Raw genomic sequence first — 15,199 nt, 5'->3', positions numbered from 1 at the left:
GACTTGAGTCATGGGCACTGTCAGGGGCCAACCCCACAGGTGTGACACGCCCCATCCTCACCTCCTGCCACCCCAGCCTCATTCATTGGAGTAGACTTACTTCCCACATTGAATGAGACACTTAACCCCCACCCCCCACCCCAAATTCTGTAAGCTTGGCCATGTCATTATCATCATTTTATAGAAGAGGAAATTGGAGTTAATAACCTGTCCAAGGTTCAAAGCTGCATGTGGATCTAGACCAGGGTTGCTCAATTTCTGCACTACTGTCTTTGGGGCCGGGATACTCCTTGCGGTGCGGGGCTGTCCTGAGCACTATAGGACGTCCGGTAACATTCCTGGGCTACACCTGCTAGATGCTGGTAGGGCCCCTGCCCCACAGTCATGGCAACCAGACAGCATGTCTGTCTCCAGATATTGTCAAACGTTCTTTCAGGGACAGAATCACCCTGGTAGAAAGCCCCACTGGTCTAGACTCTGGGTGCTCACCTGTCACCCAGACGGCCCCTCTTGCCAGATGGGACAAGCAGCACAGGGCTTGGGAGTCAGGAGATCTGGGGCTGCATCCTGCCCCTGTCCCCTTGTGGCACCCAGGACAAATCATGGCCCCTCGCTGGGCCTGGGTTTTCTGACGGGTCAAATGGGGGTAACAACACCAGGAGCTAGAATCTGGCTTGGCTAAAGAAGTTCGGCCAAGGCCATAGAAGGTTTGGCTGAACGAGAAGCAAGAGTCAGGGGGAAGTCAGAGAGGAGGGCATTAGAGAGTCCCCAGGAGCCGGGCAAGCCAGCCGCAGGGGCCAGACTGGCAAGAGATGAGGCCAGGTGAGGCCAGCGAAGGCGGAGCCAGACTCCGGGAGGCCAGGAGAGTTGGACCTGTACTCCCCTCCTCGTTCCCTCTTTCTTCCCTCCCTCCCACTTACCCCCCTCACCCCCCTCTGTAGCAGGCACTCAGTGTTTCATTCTCAGTTACCCCTGAATGTTTGCTGGGCACTTTCTCATCTACTGGGGCAGGTGCTTCTGAGCACCATCCCAGGGCTAATCAGAATCATTACAGCGACCATAATAAATATCAAGATGAAAGCAACATAGATGAGGCGCGTGCCAACCCCCTCACATGCATCACATCATGAGGCTCTCCCAATGCTCCATGTTGGTGTCTTTATTAGCCCTGTTGGACAATTGGCGAGGTGTCCAAGAGGACAAGGAGAGAGAAGAGAGAGACTTTGAAGCCCAGGAGAAAGACAGAGGGGAAATTTGCCAGCAACAGCTGCCATTCAGTGAACACACACTCCGTGCCAGGCCCCATCCCAAGTATCTTAAATGATTTCACTCATTTGCTATTCCTCATCATACTTTTTATCTTAATTTCATGGATGGAGAGGCACAGAGAGGTTAAGCAGGTTGTCGTATTTGTAGAGCTAAGTGCAGACGTCTGGTTTGAGCCCAAGTAGTCTGGCCTCAGTCTGTGTCCTTGACGCCTGCCTCTCAGAGCTGATGGCTGCATGGCACCCCTGGGGAATTTAGGCCCTGGGTAGGGAGACCTCTGATCTCACCAAAGGCGTTGTGCCCTAAACATGGCATCAGTGATCAGGGCTTCCTGTCCTGAAGGGACACCGGACATCTCATTAAGTGAGGATGGCAAGGATGGCCTCCTGTGACTGGGGCTACCCCCAGACCACAGGATATTCGCACAGGACTTGGAGGGGAACACCCAGAACTGAGTTTGGCGTGTGGTTTGGGGACCAAAGGAAACTGCTTACTAAAACAAAACAGAATAAAAAATTACCTGCGTCTGTGGACTATTAATAATCCAAGGACAATACTCAGTCAGTAAGAAGAGTGCCTAGCACAGAGGTTGGCACAGAGTCGGTGCTTAGTACGTGTTGAGTCCTTTCCTTGTTCCTTGCCACCCCCCAGCTTAGCACTGACCGTGCCGGCTGAGGGTCTGTTTGAAGTAGCTCCCACCCCACAATTGCCACAGACCACTGTGCCTTAGTGGCTGATCTTTCCTTTCTGAGCCCAGGGCTTAGCTGTGTGACCCTCAGCAGGTTGTTTGACATCTCTGAGCCTCCACTTCCTGGGGTTTGGAGCAGGATCTGTGGATACCCTTCCATTTCCACTCCACTCCCGCTTGCAACTCCTTCCTCTCCTCATTTCCTCCCCCCACCCTCTGTCCTCGTTCCTTCTGTCTACACTCTTCTCTACCCACTTTTTGCACCCAGCTGCAAACTTCAGACTAGATGATGATTTCCCGGGGCTGGGGGACCAGGACAGAATACAGAAGATCCCTTCCTTTTCTGAGGGCTTAACATACCAGGGCTCTCAGCTGGCCTGTTCAGGAACCTTCCAGCACAGGTAGATCTCAGCTGACGTCTGGTCGACAAGCCAAATATTTATGGAGCTCCTAGGATTTCCCGCCACATTAAGCCCGCTGCTTATCTCTCGTCTGCACACAGCCCTTGTCTGTTCACCTTCGGTCAGACGTGTCCCAGAATCCTCTGGGCTTCAGGCACCGTCTCTCAGGAGGGTGATGAAACCGTGTCCGCCTCTAATCACTTCCAGGAATAATAATAGTTCCTTACATTGTATAGGGTTTCTCAAAGCACTTTTGCACACATCATCTGACTAGCTTCTCACCATAAGGCTGTGACTTAGACTTTATTTTGAGTCCCGTCATAGGGAGCGCTAAGCCACCTGCTCCAGGCTTCAGAGTCCATGTGGGGCAGAGCCTCGGAGTCCCCCGTGGCCTCCCCGGAGGCCCGCTCCCCCGGGGCCAGCCCATGCGTGGGCCACAGGACACGAGCATCTGTGGAGGCCCACGTACCTCATGTCCCATACACAGAAGTCATGAACAAAGCTAAACATGGTTTTTCTTCTACCTGGGCAAATAAATCTGGAAGGCCGGCTTTGAATTTAGAGATCTCGGACTCCTCAGAGCTTTGCATTGGAATGTGCTAGAAGCCATATCGTGCATGGCCTTTTTAGTTTCATGGAGCCAATAAATCTCCTTTATGCTTACGCCGGCTCAAGTTTCTGTCACTTGTGATTGCAAGTCCTGATAATACATTGCTGTGAAAGACAGACCAGGGGACAAGAAGGTGGCTCAGCAGTCTCCCTGTGAACTGTGGAGGTCAGAGACCTGCAGTAATTTATGACCTTTTAGGGGCACCTGGCTGGCTCAGCGGTTGAGCGTCTGCCTTCAGCTCAGGGCGTGACCCCGGGGTCCTGGGATCGAGTCCCACATCGGGCTCCCCACAGGGAGCCTGCTTCTCCCTCTGCCTGTGTCTCTGCCTCTCTCTCTGTGTCTCATGAATAAATAAATAAAATCTTAAAAAAATGTATGACCTTTTAGATAAAGGAATAGTAATATAAAGTTGAATCAAAAAAGGGAATCTGGAAAATGTATAAGTGCTTGCACAACATGCAAGATGCATCACACCCGGGATCCCTGGGTGGCTCAGTGGTTTGGCGCCTGCCTTTGGCCCAGGGTGTGATCCTGTGCACCTGGGATCGAGTCCCACATCGGGCTCCCTGCATGGAACCTGCTTCTTTCTCTGTCTCTCTGTCTCTGTCTCTGTCTCCCTCTCTCTCTGTGTCTCTCATGAATAAATAAATAAAACCTTAAAAAAAATGCACCACACCCTTTTAAGGTAAGAAAGTAATACAGAAATACCTCGAAATTCTCAGCCATAACCTACCCTCATACAGTGTCACAGCTCCTCAGGTCCAATCTCTTTACTTTGCAAATAAAGATGTGGAGGCTCAGGGAGGGGAAGCAACCTGCTCAAGGTCTCACAGCTAGTGAGAAGGAAAAATCAATCATTCATCAAATTACCAAATATTTATTGATCGCGTATCAGGTCCAACCTCTTGTGGTTAGTATTGGGGTGCGGTAGGGCAAGGTTAGGCAAACCATGGCCCACCACCTGTTTTTGTAAATAAAGTTTTATTGAAATGGAGCCTTGTCCATTTGTTTATGTATTATCTGTGGCTGCTTTCGTGCTGGGTGGCAGTGTTGAACGGTCGCAATAGAGACCACGCATCATGAGAGGGGTGGGCTCAGCCTTGGGTTCTGACCATCCACAAGGCAATAGACCAAGTCCCGAAGTTTCTACCACCACTGGAAGGCCCAAGGACCCCTGGGTCAGAAGGGCAGGCTGCCTGGCTCATCTCTCCCCTTCGAAGGGGTCAGGGCAGCAATCTTGACTTCAGAATCTTTATTGGAAAATAAACACCATTAATGTACAAGAAATCTCATCAAGCGTCCAGTCAAAACATCCCCGTGTAGGATTGATGCCATCCTAATGGGCTCCAGATGTCCCCGGGTCTCAGTGTCCTGGTGACCTGAAGGAGGGAAGCAGGCCCTGGGGGGAGACACGTGGTGGGTTTGGAACTCAAAGAGCCATCCTCACCACCCCAATTTCTCTCTGTGTGGGCAAGTGTGGGGGACCCCTTCATCTGGCCCTGCTCAGCTTCACCAGACCCCGTCCATCTCTGCCCTCAGTGGTCTCTTGAATTTATGGAGTCGACCCCAGGAAATGCCCAGTCTGGGGTGTCATGATTCCACCAGGGATTGAAGCTGAGGGTGAGTTTCTGCTAGTCGGTGGGAGGGGGGGAGCCGCAGAGGAGTGGGAGGCCAGGTCTAGGCCAAAGGCAGGCGGCCTGTGGAGAAGATCACAGGACAGACTAGGGGAAGGAGGTGTGTGGAGGGGACGGGCGAAGACTGGAGATTGGAAAGGCAGCCCCAGAAGTTGCTCTACAGATACTGTTTTTTATGAAGATGACAATTCAAAAACCCGCCTTTACATTTAAAGATTTTTATTTCTTTATTTGAGAGAGAGAGCGAGCACGCACAGGCATGCGAGCACACAAGCAGGTGGGGGTGGGCAAAGGGCACAAGCTGGGAGGGTGCAGAAGGAGGGGGAGAAACAGACTCCCCACCAAGCAGGGAGCCCAGGACCCTGGGATCATGACCTGAGCTGAAGGCAGACGCTTAACCGACTGAGCCACCCAGGTGCCCCCAAAACACTCCTGAGCTGGCCCCTGGCCATCTGGCTGTCTGGGCCCCTCCCTTCCTGCCACACCTCTCTCACTGCTGGGCTCCGGCTCCCCTGGCCTGCCTGCTGGTCCTGCCTCCAGGCCTCTGCCCTGGGGGTTCCAGTCTCTGGAGCGCCCTTGGGTGCAACATCTGCACTGCCCACCCGCTCGCTTGATCCAGGTGTCATTCCCCAGAGCTGTGTCCCCTGCCCTCCCATCCCAACCATTCTCCCTCTTTCCTCGTTTCATTGTTCTTCCCAGCACCTGTCACTACGCGCCTGGTAGGCTGTGCGTTTCGGTTTATTCATTACGATTCTGTCTCTCTCCCTAGACTGTATGTGCCACACGGGGGGACTCGGGCTTAGTGGGTGCTGTGTCTCCAGCGCTTGGAACAGGGCCCCACTCTTACTAGGTGCTCGGTCAATGCTTACTGAATGCCTGCTCTGCTAGTAACATTCTCCGTGTAAAAATATCTAATCGATCCAGGTGGATCATTTCAATAATCGGTCAGATCAGACTTGTGCCCCTGGGAAGGCTGGAGCTCCCCCTCCCCCGGCTCCCCACTCCCTCCCTCCCTCACCCTACACCCCCAGAGTCAGGAGCAGGCGGCTGGGCCCCTCCACCATGCAGCTGTTCTGACATGCCCCCCGAAGCTGCAAAGGGCCTGAGAGCTGGAAGCATGTTTCACACTCTCGGGCCTTCCTTCCTCACACCCACGGGGCTGCCAGTATGTGTGTGTGTGTGGGGGGGCCTATTGGAGGGAGCCCAATAATAATAAAAGCAGTCATACTGGCTGACAGACATGGAGACCTGAGCCTCACAGCAACCCCAGTCAGAAGGTTACATATATCATCAGCCCATTAGCAGAATAGGAAACTGAGGCACAGTGAGGTTAGATACTTGCCCAGGGTCACAAAGCTGGCAAGTCAGGGAGCTGAGTCTGAAGCCCAGTGGGACCAGCTGTCTTACCTACTCCCATGTTACTATCTTCCTTCAGCCTCTGGGATGCCAGCTTTACCGGGGCAGGCGGTGCCGTCTCTCTGTGGCTTCCTGCAGGATAGCCGTTGCTGCCCAACATGCACTCGTTGAATAAATCAATGTTTAGGAGCATCCCATTTTTTAAAAGATTTTATTTATTTATTCATGAGAGGCAGAGGGGGGGGGCAGAGATACAGGCAGAGGGAGAAGCAGGCTCCATGCAGGGAGCCCAAAGTGGAACTCGATCCTGGGTCTCCAGGATCAGGCCCTGGGCCAAAGGTGGCACTAAACCGCTAGGCCACTGGATTGCATCCCATTTTACAGGTGAGCACATCGAGGACCAGCAGAGCAAGGGACTTGCTCAGGCCGATGCAGTCAGCTGACATCTGCCCTGGGCTGGGGCTGCGGTAACAAAGTGCCACAAGTCTGAGGACATCAAGCAGCAGAAATGTATCCTCTCACAGTTCTGGAGGCCAGAGACAAGAAATCAAGGTTTTGGCAGGGCTGTGCTCCCCCCGGAGGCTCTAGGGGAAGATGCTTCTCCCCTCCGCTAGTGGCTGTGCTCCCAGCATTCCTGGGCTTGAAACATCCCTCCGTGTCCACAAGTCTTTTCCCCATGTCCGTGTGTCCCTCTCCTTCTTGTAAGGACACCAGTCACAGGATTTAGGACCCACCCCAGCTCCAGGATGACCTCATCTCGAGATCCTTAAATAACAACATCTGCAAAGACCCTGTTTCCAAATACAGTCACATTCTGCAGGTGGATATGAACTTGAGGGATGTGATGCAACTGCTACACTGGTAGAGCTGGCGGGAACCCGGGTCTCCCCCAAGCCCGGACCCTGGAGGCTCCCCCAGGAGCTCTGCTCTGGGCGGTGGGGTGGGCAGCCTACGGCTGTGGCTGTCAGTCTCCCGTGGCCTTGTCAGGAGGGAGAGGGAGAAAATAATCTCTAGGGTTAATGAAAGCAGCGAGATGATCCCGGCTGACCTCTGTAATCCCCCGCACTGAGCTCGGCTTTCCATCATCACTAGAAGGTTCTTTTTATCCCTTCTTCTACAGAGTATCCCCAGAGAAGCAACCCTTCCAAATTTAATAAACTCCCCCCACCCCACCCCCAGCTTTCCCTGAAATAATGGAATCGCAGGATGATTTTCAAATGTCTTTCCCGACCCCATGATTAATAAATCCAATGAGAACGAAGTTGGGGGGGGCAGGGGAGATGGTGAGTGGATGAGGATGTGGCTGTTTGTGTGTTGGAGTCCATGCACAGACACCTTTAAGTCGAAGTGTGAGCAGCTAGCGTGTGCGTGTGTATGGGCGTGCCAGGCCAGGGATTGGGGACCAAGTGGGAGTGTTGGGGCACCTGGGTGGCTCAGTGGTTGAGCTTCTGCCTTTGGCTCAGGTCATGATCCCGGGGTCCTGGGATCGAGTCCTGTGTCAGGCTCCCCACAGGGAGCCTGCCTCTCCCTCTGCCTGTCTCTGCTTCTCAATCTCTCTCTCTCATGAATAAATAAATAAAATCTTAAAAAAAACCTCAATGAATGTTGATGATACTCATCAATACTGAATTGTACGCTTAGGAGTTGCTAAGAGAGTAGAGCTTTAATGTTCTCACCGTAACAACAAGGAAGGAGTAATTATGTAGGGTGAAAAATGTGTTAGCTAACCTTATCGTGGTGAGCACTTCACAATATATACGTGATCAAGTTATCACATCATGCACCTTAAACACACACAATGTTATATGTAAATCATAACAAAACTGGAAAAAATTCACGGGACCAAAAAAGAATGTATGCAACTGTGAACGCCATGCTGATATTCATAGTAATACCCAGTTCCCTACACAGTCTCCCCATTTCCTCTCAGACCTCATCTTGTACCACTGTACCCCCTCCTTCTCTCTCCTCCAGCCACACCAGGCTCCTTGAACACAGCAGGATTGTGCCTGCCGCAGGACCTTTGCACTTGCTGTTCTCAATGCTTGAACGTTCTTCCTCCAGAAACCCACATGGCTCCCCCTTCCTCTTTCCCTGGCTGTGCTCAACTGTCACCTTATCCGAATCTCCTGCTGTGATTACCAGGGTCATGCTCCAGCACTTCCAATCCATCGGCCTTGGGGTGGGACAGGGGTGGTGGGGGGAATTGGTGGATAACAGAAGAACACACCAGGGAAAGGGAGTGGAGGGGTGGCCAAAGGTGGACAGCGAGTCGATAACTATAGAAAAATTTCACTGGCTTGACGAGACATCCCAGATCACGTAAAATTCTTCGTTGTCAATTTTTGGAAGGGAAATCTTTTAGAATGTTTGGCTGGAGGGGAGTTTAGAAATCATCCAGCTTCATGCTTCTTAAGTGATTTGTGGTCATGAACTAGCATTAATCCTCTTTGGATAACAAGTGACAAAAATATAAAACCTCAAACTGGCTTATGCCAGAAAGCAAATGTGTTGGCTTATGTAACTGTAATATCCAGAAGTAGAACGGCTTTGAGCTGGGCTGGACCCAGGGGCTTCCCCGTGTTATCGGGACCTGTCCCTCTCCATCCCTCAGGGCTGTTCTCTTTTGTGTTGGCTTCAAACCCAGGAGGCCCTCTTTGCATGGTGGCCTCGACTGGCTCGGGCTTTCAATCAGTTAACTTAGCAACCCGAGTCATATCACTGCAGCAAGAATTCTGGGCTGGCTTGACTCAGCTGCTCCCACCAGAAGGACGGCTCAAGGCATAGGCTGCAGCCAGCGTGTTATTTTTGCCTTTCACCGAATAACACCAAATGCTTTCTCCAAATCACGTAACCCTGACTTTCCTCTGGGAAGCCACCTTCTCCCCGACTCACAGTCCACAAGCCAACAGGGCAATCAGCGCTCCCAGCCACCATGATGGGTTCGGGGAATCACGCATGTCTTGGTTTTCTTGGGCTACGATAACCATTGACTGAGTGACTTAAAGAATGCACGTTTATCTCTCATGGTTCTGGAAGTTGGGAAGGCCAAGATCAAAGTGCAGGCAGGTCCAGCATCTGGTGAAAGCCTGCTTCCTGGCCACAGACAGGGCAGGGGAAGCAAGCTGTCTCCTGTCTCTTCCTAGAAGGACACTGATCCCATTCACGAGAGCACCACCGTCATGACCTAACCACCTCCCAAAGGCTCCACCTCCTAACAGCGTCACATAGGGGACTGAGGCTTTCACATCTGAATCAGGGTGGACACAAATATTTAGTTCACAAAAACATGGCTTTGGCCAAGCCAGGTAGGCCAGGTCAAGTGAATCCCATGGCTTTTGCTTGAACAGCTGCCAAGTGAGTTGGTTGCTCTCTCCCTCCAGATACGGCATCAAGAGGGTGTCAGGCTGGAGCTCCACAGCCACCTTGACATCCCAGTGGGAAATCCCATCCCATAATCAACCCAGGGGAGACAGCATCCAGAGGTGAAATCGTCTGAGGACTTGCAGCAAGCTGTGGCTGAAGCCAGCTCACCCTCCTGGACTTTTTAGCTACAAAATCCAACAGATTTGGGCGGGGGCGGGGGGCGGGATGGGGAGTTGAATGGGTACAGAGTCTCCGTTTGGGGTGATGACAATGTTCTAGAAATGGGTGGTGGTGATGGTTGCTCAATACTGTGACAGGAACTCAATGCCACTAAATTGTACACTTAGACATAGTTATATGGTGAATTTTATGTGATCTGCACTTTACTGCAATAAACATACCAGTAAATTCCCATTTCGTTTAAATTCATTTGAATCACATTTTTACCTCTGGCAACCACGAGGCCACGGTGGCACTAGTTACGTGCCTTCGGCATGGGAATGTATCTGTCCCTCATGGGTTCCACTGACGCAGCACTTGGATGAAGGTTTTGGCAGGTGCCATGTGCTTGTCTCTCCTGGTGTCACAGGTGTGTATTTACAGGGACTCTGGCAGGAGAGCTCAAGTCCGAAGGCGTGACTCAGTGGTCGACGGCGTTAGGGCAAGCAACATGAGAGGGAGGCTGCTTCCTCACAAATCCCAATAGGGTTGTTCCGCAAACAGCATGTCCTGAGACCCACACCCCTTTCCACTCACTGGCCCTGGAGCGGTGAGGCCCTCAGCATACTGGGCTGGAGGGACCCCTAAGGATTTCCCATCCCAAGGGAGCTGTCTCCCCTCTCCTATGAGAAAGCCCACCAAGAAGGCCAGACAGTGCTTGGCCCTAAGTGCCTTCCCAGCCAGACTGTGACCCCCTGGGGGAATTACATACCATCTCCTGATGACAGAGCTGTCAGATTTGTGGGCGCTGGTGGGGCGGGCAGTTGGGGGCTTCCCTCTCTCCCTCCTTACCTCGTCTGGCTCCCCTCCTCAGCCTCCCGACCTCTGAATCCTTATTAAAAAAGCAGCATTTCTGGTCCAGCTGCCACATTTCCAATGGATTACTGCTGCCATTCTAGACAGAGGACTCACTCTCTCGGTTCAGTGGCTAGGAAGGATCTGCCCCAGATGGCCTCCTCTCCAATCTCTGTAGCTCCAGGTCACCTGCTCATTCATTCATTCCTTCAGTCAGTCATTCACTCAGGACACTGCAGCCTATCTGCCCTCATATCCTCCCTTTTTTGTTTTGATCTCGGGGGTCCCATCACGTTCACCCCCTTCTGCTTCTCTAATATGCTGACCCCCTCCCAGGCCGACCCCCGGCCTTTGCACTGGCTGTGCTCTCTGCCTGGCATGCCCTTCCTTCAGAGCCTCCCATGGCTGACTTCTCCTCGGCCTCCGAGTCCACATCAGATACCACCTTGGAGGAACCTTGGGTGACCCCCTGGCTAAGGTAGCCTGCAGCCCACTCCCATTTTCTGTCTATTCCATTGTGGCAGCAGCATTATCGGATGACTTCCTTATTGATCAACTGGAGTCCTTGCTTATGATCTGTCCGTCCCAGAGGAAATGGGGTCATGGAGGACATGGTCACTTGGTTTCTGGAGACCAGAGCCAGCTCTGGCCCCTAGTTGGTGTTTTGCACCTTTGAGTGTCTTCCACAGGGTCTCCCCAGAAGCAGAGATAAGGATTTAAGCACAAAGAGTGTATTTGGGGAGTATGGGCAACAGCACCCGGGCCAGGGGGAGGTGACACGAGAAGGAAGGCAGCCCTCCCCACCCCGACGGTGTGGCATCGAACGAGTTTCCATGCTGGGCAAGGGGAGCTAAATCCCTGTAGAACACGCTCCTCAGAGTTACCCTACCCCGGGGAGTGGGCAAGGGGAGTACCTTTTCCCAAAGTCCAATCAGTCATTAGTTGAGGGTTGCTCCCAGGAGGGGAGAGGGCTTGGTACCTCCTACCTGCTGTGTGTAGGGCAGAACTGGGTGCCTGAGAAAGCCCTCAGGCAAAGAAACACAGGTGTGCGGGTGCCTGGGTGGCTCAGTTGGTGAAGTGTCTGCCTTCAGCTCAGGTCATGATCCTGGGGTCCTGGGAACAAGCTCAGCAGGGAGCCTTGCTTCTCCCTCTCCCTCTGCCTCTGCCCCTGCTTGGGCTCTCTCTCTAGCTCTCTCTCTCTCAAAAAACAAAAACAAAAACATAATATCTTAAAAAAAAAGTGTGGGTAGCTCGCGGTCAGGTAAAGACCAAGTGTACGCAATGGGGTGGTGGGAAAGCAGTGTCTACTAGGTGAATAAATGGACAACCAGACAAGTGCAGTCGTTCCTCAGTTCCATAAGCCTGAATGTCTACAGTACGTACAGCGTTGGTGATGGAGTGACAATTCAAACAGACAGAGTTCTTGGCCTTAAGGAAAAGGACAAGCAAGGGAACGGATCATATCAAACTCCATTACTTAATTTCAATTGTGCACAACCTCCAAGACGGTCAGGGGCTCTCAGGGTTTGTAAAGTGAAGACCTGGGGCTGGGGCTGGGGTTGGGGCAGGATGGAGGGATCTCCCCGAGAAAGCCGTGTTGAACTCGAGCCCTGTTTAATGACTTGGAGGAACAGCATTCCAGACAGAGGGAACAGCATTCCGAAGGCTCAGAGAGAAGAGAGTGGTTTATTAGAGAATCACTTCAGTAGAGTGCGTGTTCCCGTCTTCATCTCTAGCCACCTACCCCACGTCTCCTCGGAGTATCTAATAAACTGCTCAGATTAACATTGTCCGAAAAAACTTCTTGGGTTTCTACTCCCAACTCGCTCCTCTATCTCGGTCAATGGTACTGCTTTCCCCAATTATTGAAATGTCACCTTATCGGAGAAGGTCCCTCTGACCACCAACGGGAACGTGAAGCACCAACCCCTCCATGGTCACCTTCTACCTCTCGACCCTACTTTGTTTCTCCCTCACTGGTATCACCAGCTGACCAACCGTGCGTGCTTAGTTTACCATCTGCCTCACCAAAGGGCCAGACTCTTGAGGGGACAAGCATTGCTATGTTCTCCATGATACCCCCAGCCCCGGAATAGAGTGTGGGGCACAGTGAGTGCTCAGTGGATATCCATTTGAATAATGAACACATGGACACAAACATGATTTCTAGAGCAGTCGTTCTCAACCAGGGGTGATTTTGCCCACCGGGAGACATTTGACAATGTCTGTGGAGATATATGCATATACTTTTTTTTATTATTGTCATAACTGGGATGTGGGTAATACTAGCATCAATTAGGTGGAGACCAGGGATGCTGCTACATGTTCTACAGTGCACAGGACAGCTCCCCACAGCAAAGGATTGCCTGATCCAAAATGCCAATAATGCTGAGGTTGAGAAATCCTGGTTCCACCATTCTGCAATGTCAGGACTCTGAGTCTGTCTGTCTGTCTCTCTCTATCTCTCAGAGGAAAATTTTTCCTTATATGGCCAGCGACACGCACTGGGTCACATGTTTACCCCTAGTCTAATCACTGCCTAAGGAAGCCTGAGTTGCCATGATTGGCTTGGACCAACTGACTCACCTCACAGGACTGGACTCAGGACCTTGGAACAAAATCAGGGTTTCAAGAGTGACAAAGTAGGGGGAATAGCTGTTGGGTGTCAACTCAACCAATAGTATCTGTTATTGAAAATTATTTCATTTTTCACTTCTTATTGCTCCTATCACCAAAACCAAAACCAGCCGAACAAGTAAAAAAGGCTTTGCTCTTTCTCCCAGTTACTTCTCACCCAGAGCTCCTCATTTACTGACCCAGCCCTATTTCCTTAGCTTGCCGGAGAGAGGAAGGCAACTCTTTCCACCATCAGTCCTCATTGTATATGAGTTTGCCTTCGAAGGCTGCTCAACCAGGCACCCCTTCCAGGATGTGTCTGACAAAGCCAGGCCCCCACTTCCCACCAGAAGACCCTTGCTGGCTAGGGAGATTGATGCTGCTGGTAGCATCAGCTCAAACATCCAAGTTCACCAAAGAGGCCTCGGACCCCAGAAAGGCAGGTGGGGGTTAAGCAGCCTGAGCCCGTCTGCAAATGCCAGACAGCTGTGCACATCTTTGGAGCAGAGATGAAAAACAGATACTTAATGTATCTGGTTAGAAATGAGGATTTTCTGGTTTGGTTATGCCTGTCATTTTGAATGTGTCTCTTCTATTATTTACAGCATTTGTGCACCTGACCTTGTCAGTTTTGCCCCAAGAAGCGACTCGGTGAGCCACCCTCCAAGGCTGGCCCAGAGGCTCAGGGGAACTCCCTGCCCAGCCTCCCCTTGCGAAGGCCAAGTCTGCGTGAGGATGCTCAGGCAGGAAAAGGTCCAGGAGGCTGCATATAACACTTCTCAACTCAGGGCAGAGCCGAGCAAACTGATTCCTCGATTCCATCCTCCTCTGCCTGCACCGCCAAACCTGCTGATGGCCCGGCATCCAACCAATACACAGTCCCACCATCTCAAGGTTATCCTTGGTTCCTTTCCTTCTCTCAGACGGCACATCCTTTCCATCAGGAAGTCCTGTCGGCTCTTAATAAAACGTATCCCCCAAGCCTGGCCCCTTCTCAGCGCCTCCACAGCCATCAGCCTGGTCGGAGCCACGGACATCTCTAGTGCTCCACACTGCTCTCCTGGTTCGATTCTTGTCCACTTCGCAAGCCTGTCTCCACCTGGCAGCCAGAGGGATCTTTTAAAAAAGAATCCAGAGCAGGTCCCTCCCCTGCTTAAAATCCGCTGATGACCAAGTCCTTGATTTAGAATAAAATCTGAATTCCTCAGAGCCCTCCAGGGTTGGTCCCCCGGGAGCCTCCACTCCAGCCACAGCTCCTGTCTGCTCCCTAATTGCTGCAGACTTTGTCGCACCTCACAGCACAGAGCCTGCTGCTCCCCCTGCCCAGCAACTCTCTGCCCTCGGACTTGCTCTGCCTTTTCCTTCATGCAGCTTACTCTTTATCCTTCACAGCTTTGCTCAAATAAATTGAGTATTGCCTTTTCTTTAGATAGATAGGTGATGAATGGATGGATGGATGGATGGATGGATGGATGGGTAGATAGACATGATGGAGGGATGGAGATACAGATATAGGTATACATACACAATTGACAACCTCGAATATATATAGATTTATATAAATTTATTTTTATAAATATTTATAAAATATATTTATATATTTATATATAAAACCACATATATAAAATATATAAGTATTTTTATAAATATTTATAAATTTTTTATATATTTATATTTATATATATATAAAACCATAAGGTCTTAATTGTGGTACTCAACACCACCTTCCCCACATCCTTAATTACATCTGGAACTTTTGAGCTTCATCTCGGGGAGGTCTGGAGGGCAGAGCTCGCAGCTCGCCTGCAGCACAGGAACTCAGGAACTCTGATGCCATGCCGCCTAGGTTCAGGTCCTGGTTTCCCATTTTCTGGCTGTGTGCCCTTATGGAAGATATTTCATTACCTCTTTGCCTCAATTCCCTGATCTTTCAGAATGGGGGACAACCATGAGGCTCACCCTAAAAGCTGTTGTGAGACGTAAACAGGCTAATACGGGTAAAACACAAAGAGCAGTGTCTGGTCTGTGGCATATGCTATATGTCCCCTGTTCTTCCTTCCTGGTGGTCGTTGTTAGGGTAGAAATGTTCCCAGAGCCAACTGATAGCTCACCACTGTTTCCTAATGGGAAACATCCACCCACCCTGACCCACCCAGCCCTACAGGTCACAAGGTGAGGTGTTAGCCTATGGGTCCTTAAATAGGAAAGTCAGCCCGGAGAGAGCTGGAAAAACGTTTGCTTTTCTTAC

This window comes from Nyctereutes procyonoides, unplaced genomic scaffold (genome assembly GCF_905146905.1).
Source record: "Nyctereutes procyonoides isolate TBG_1078 unplaced genomic scaffold, NYPRO_anot_genome, whole genome shotgun sequence".
NCBI classification, from domain to species: Eukaryota; Metazoa; Chordata; class Mammalia; order Carnivora; family Canidae; genus Nyctereutes; species Nyctereutes procyonoides.
The sequence above is the reverse complement of the archived record's forward strand: the minus strand, read 5'-3'. Positions refer to the sequence as shown.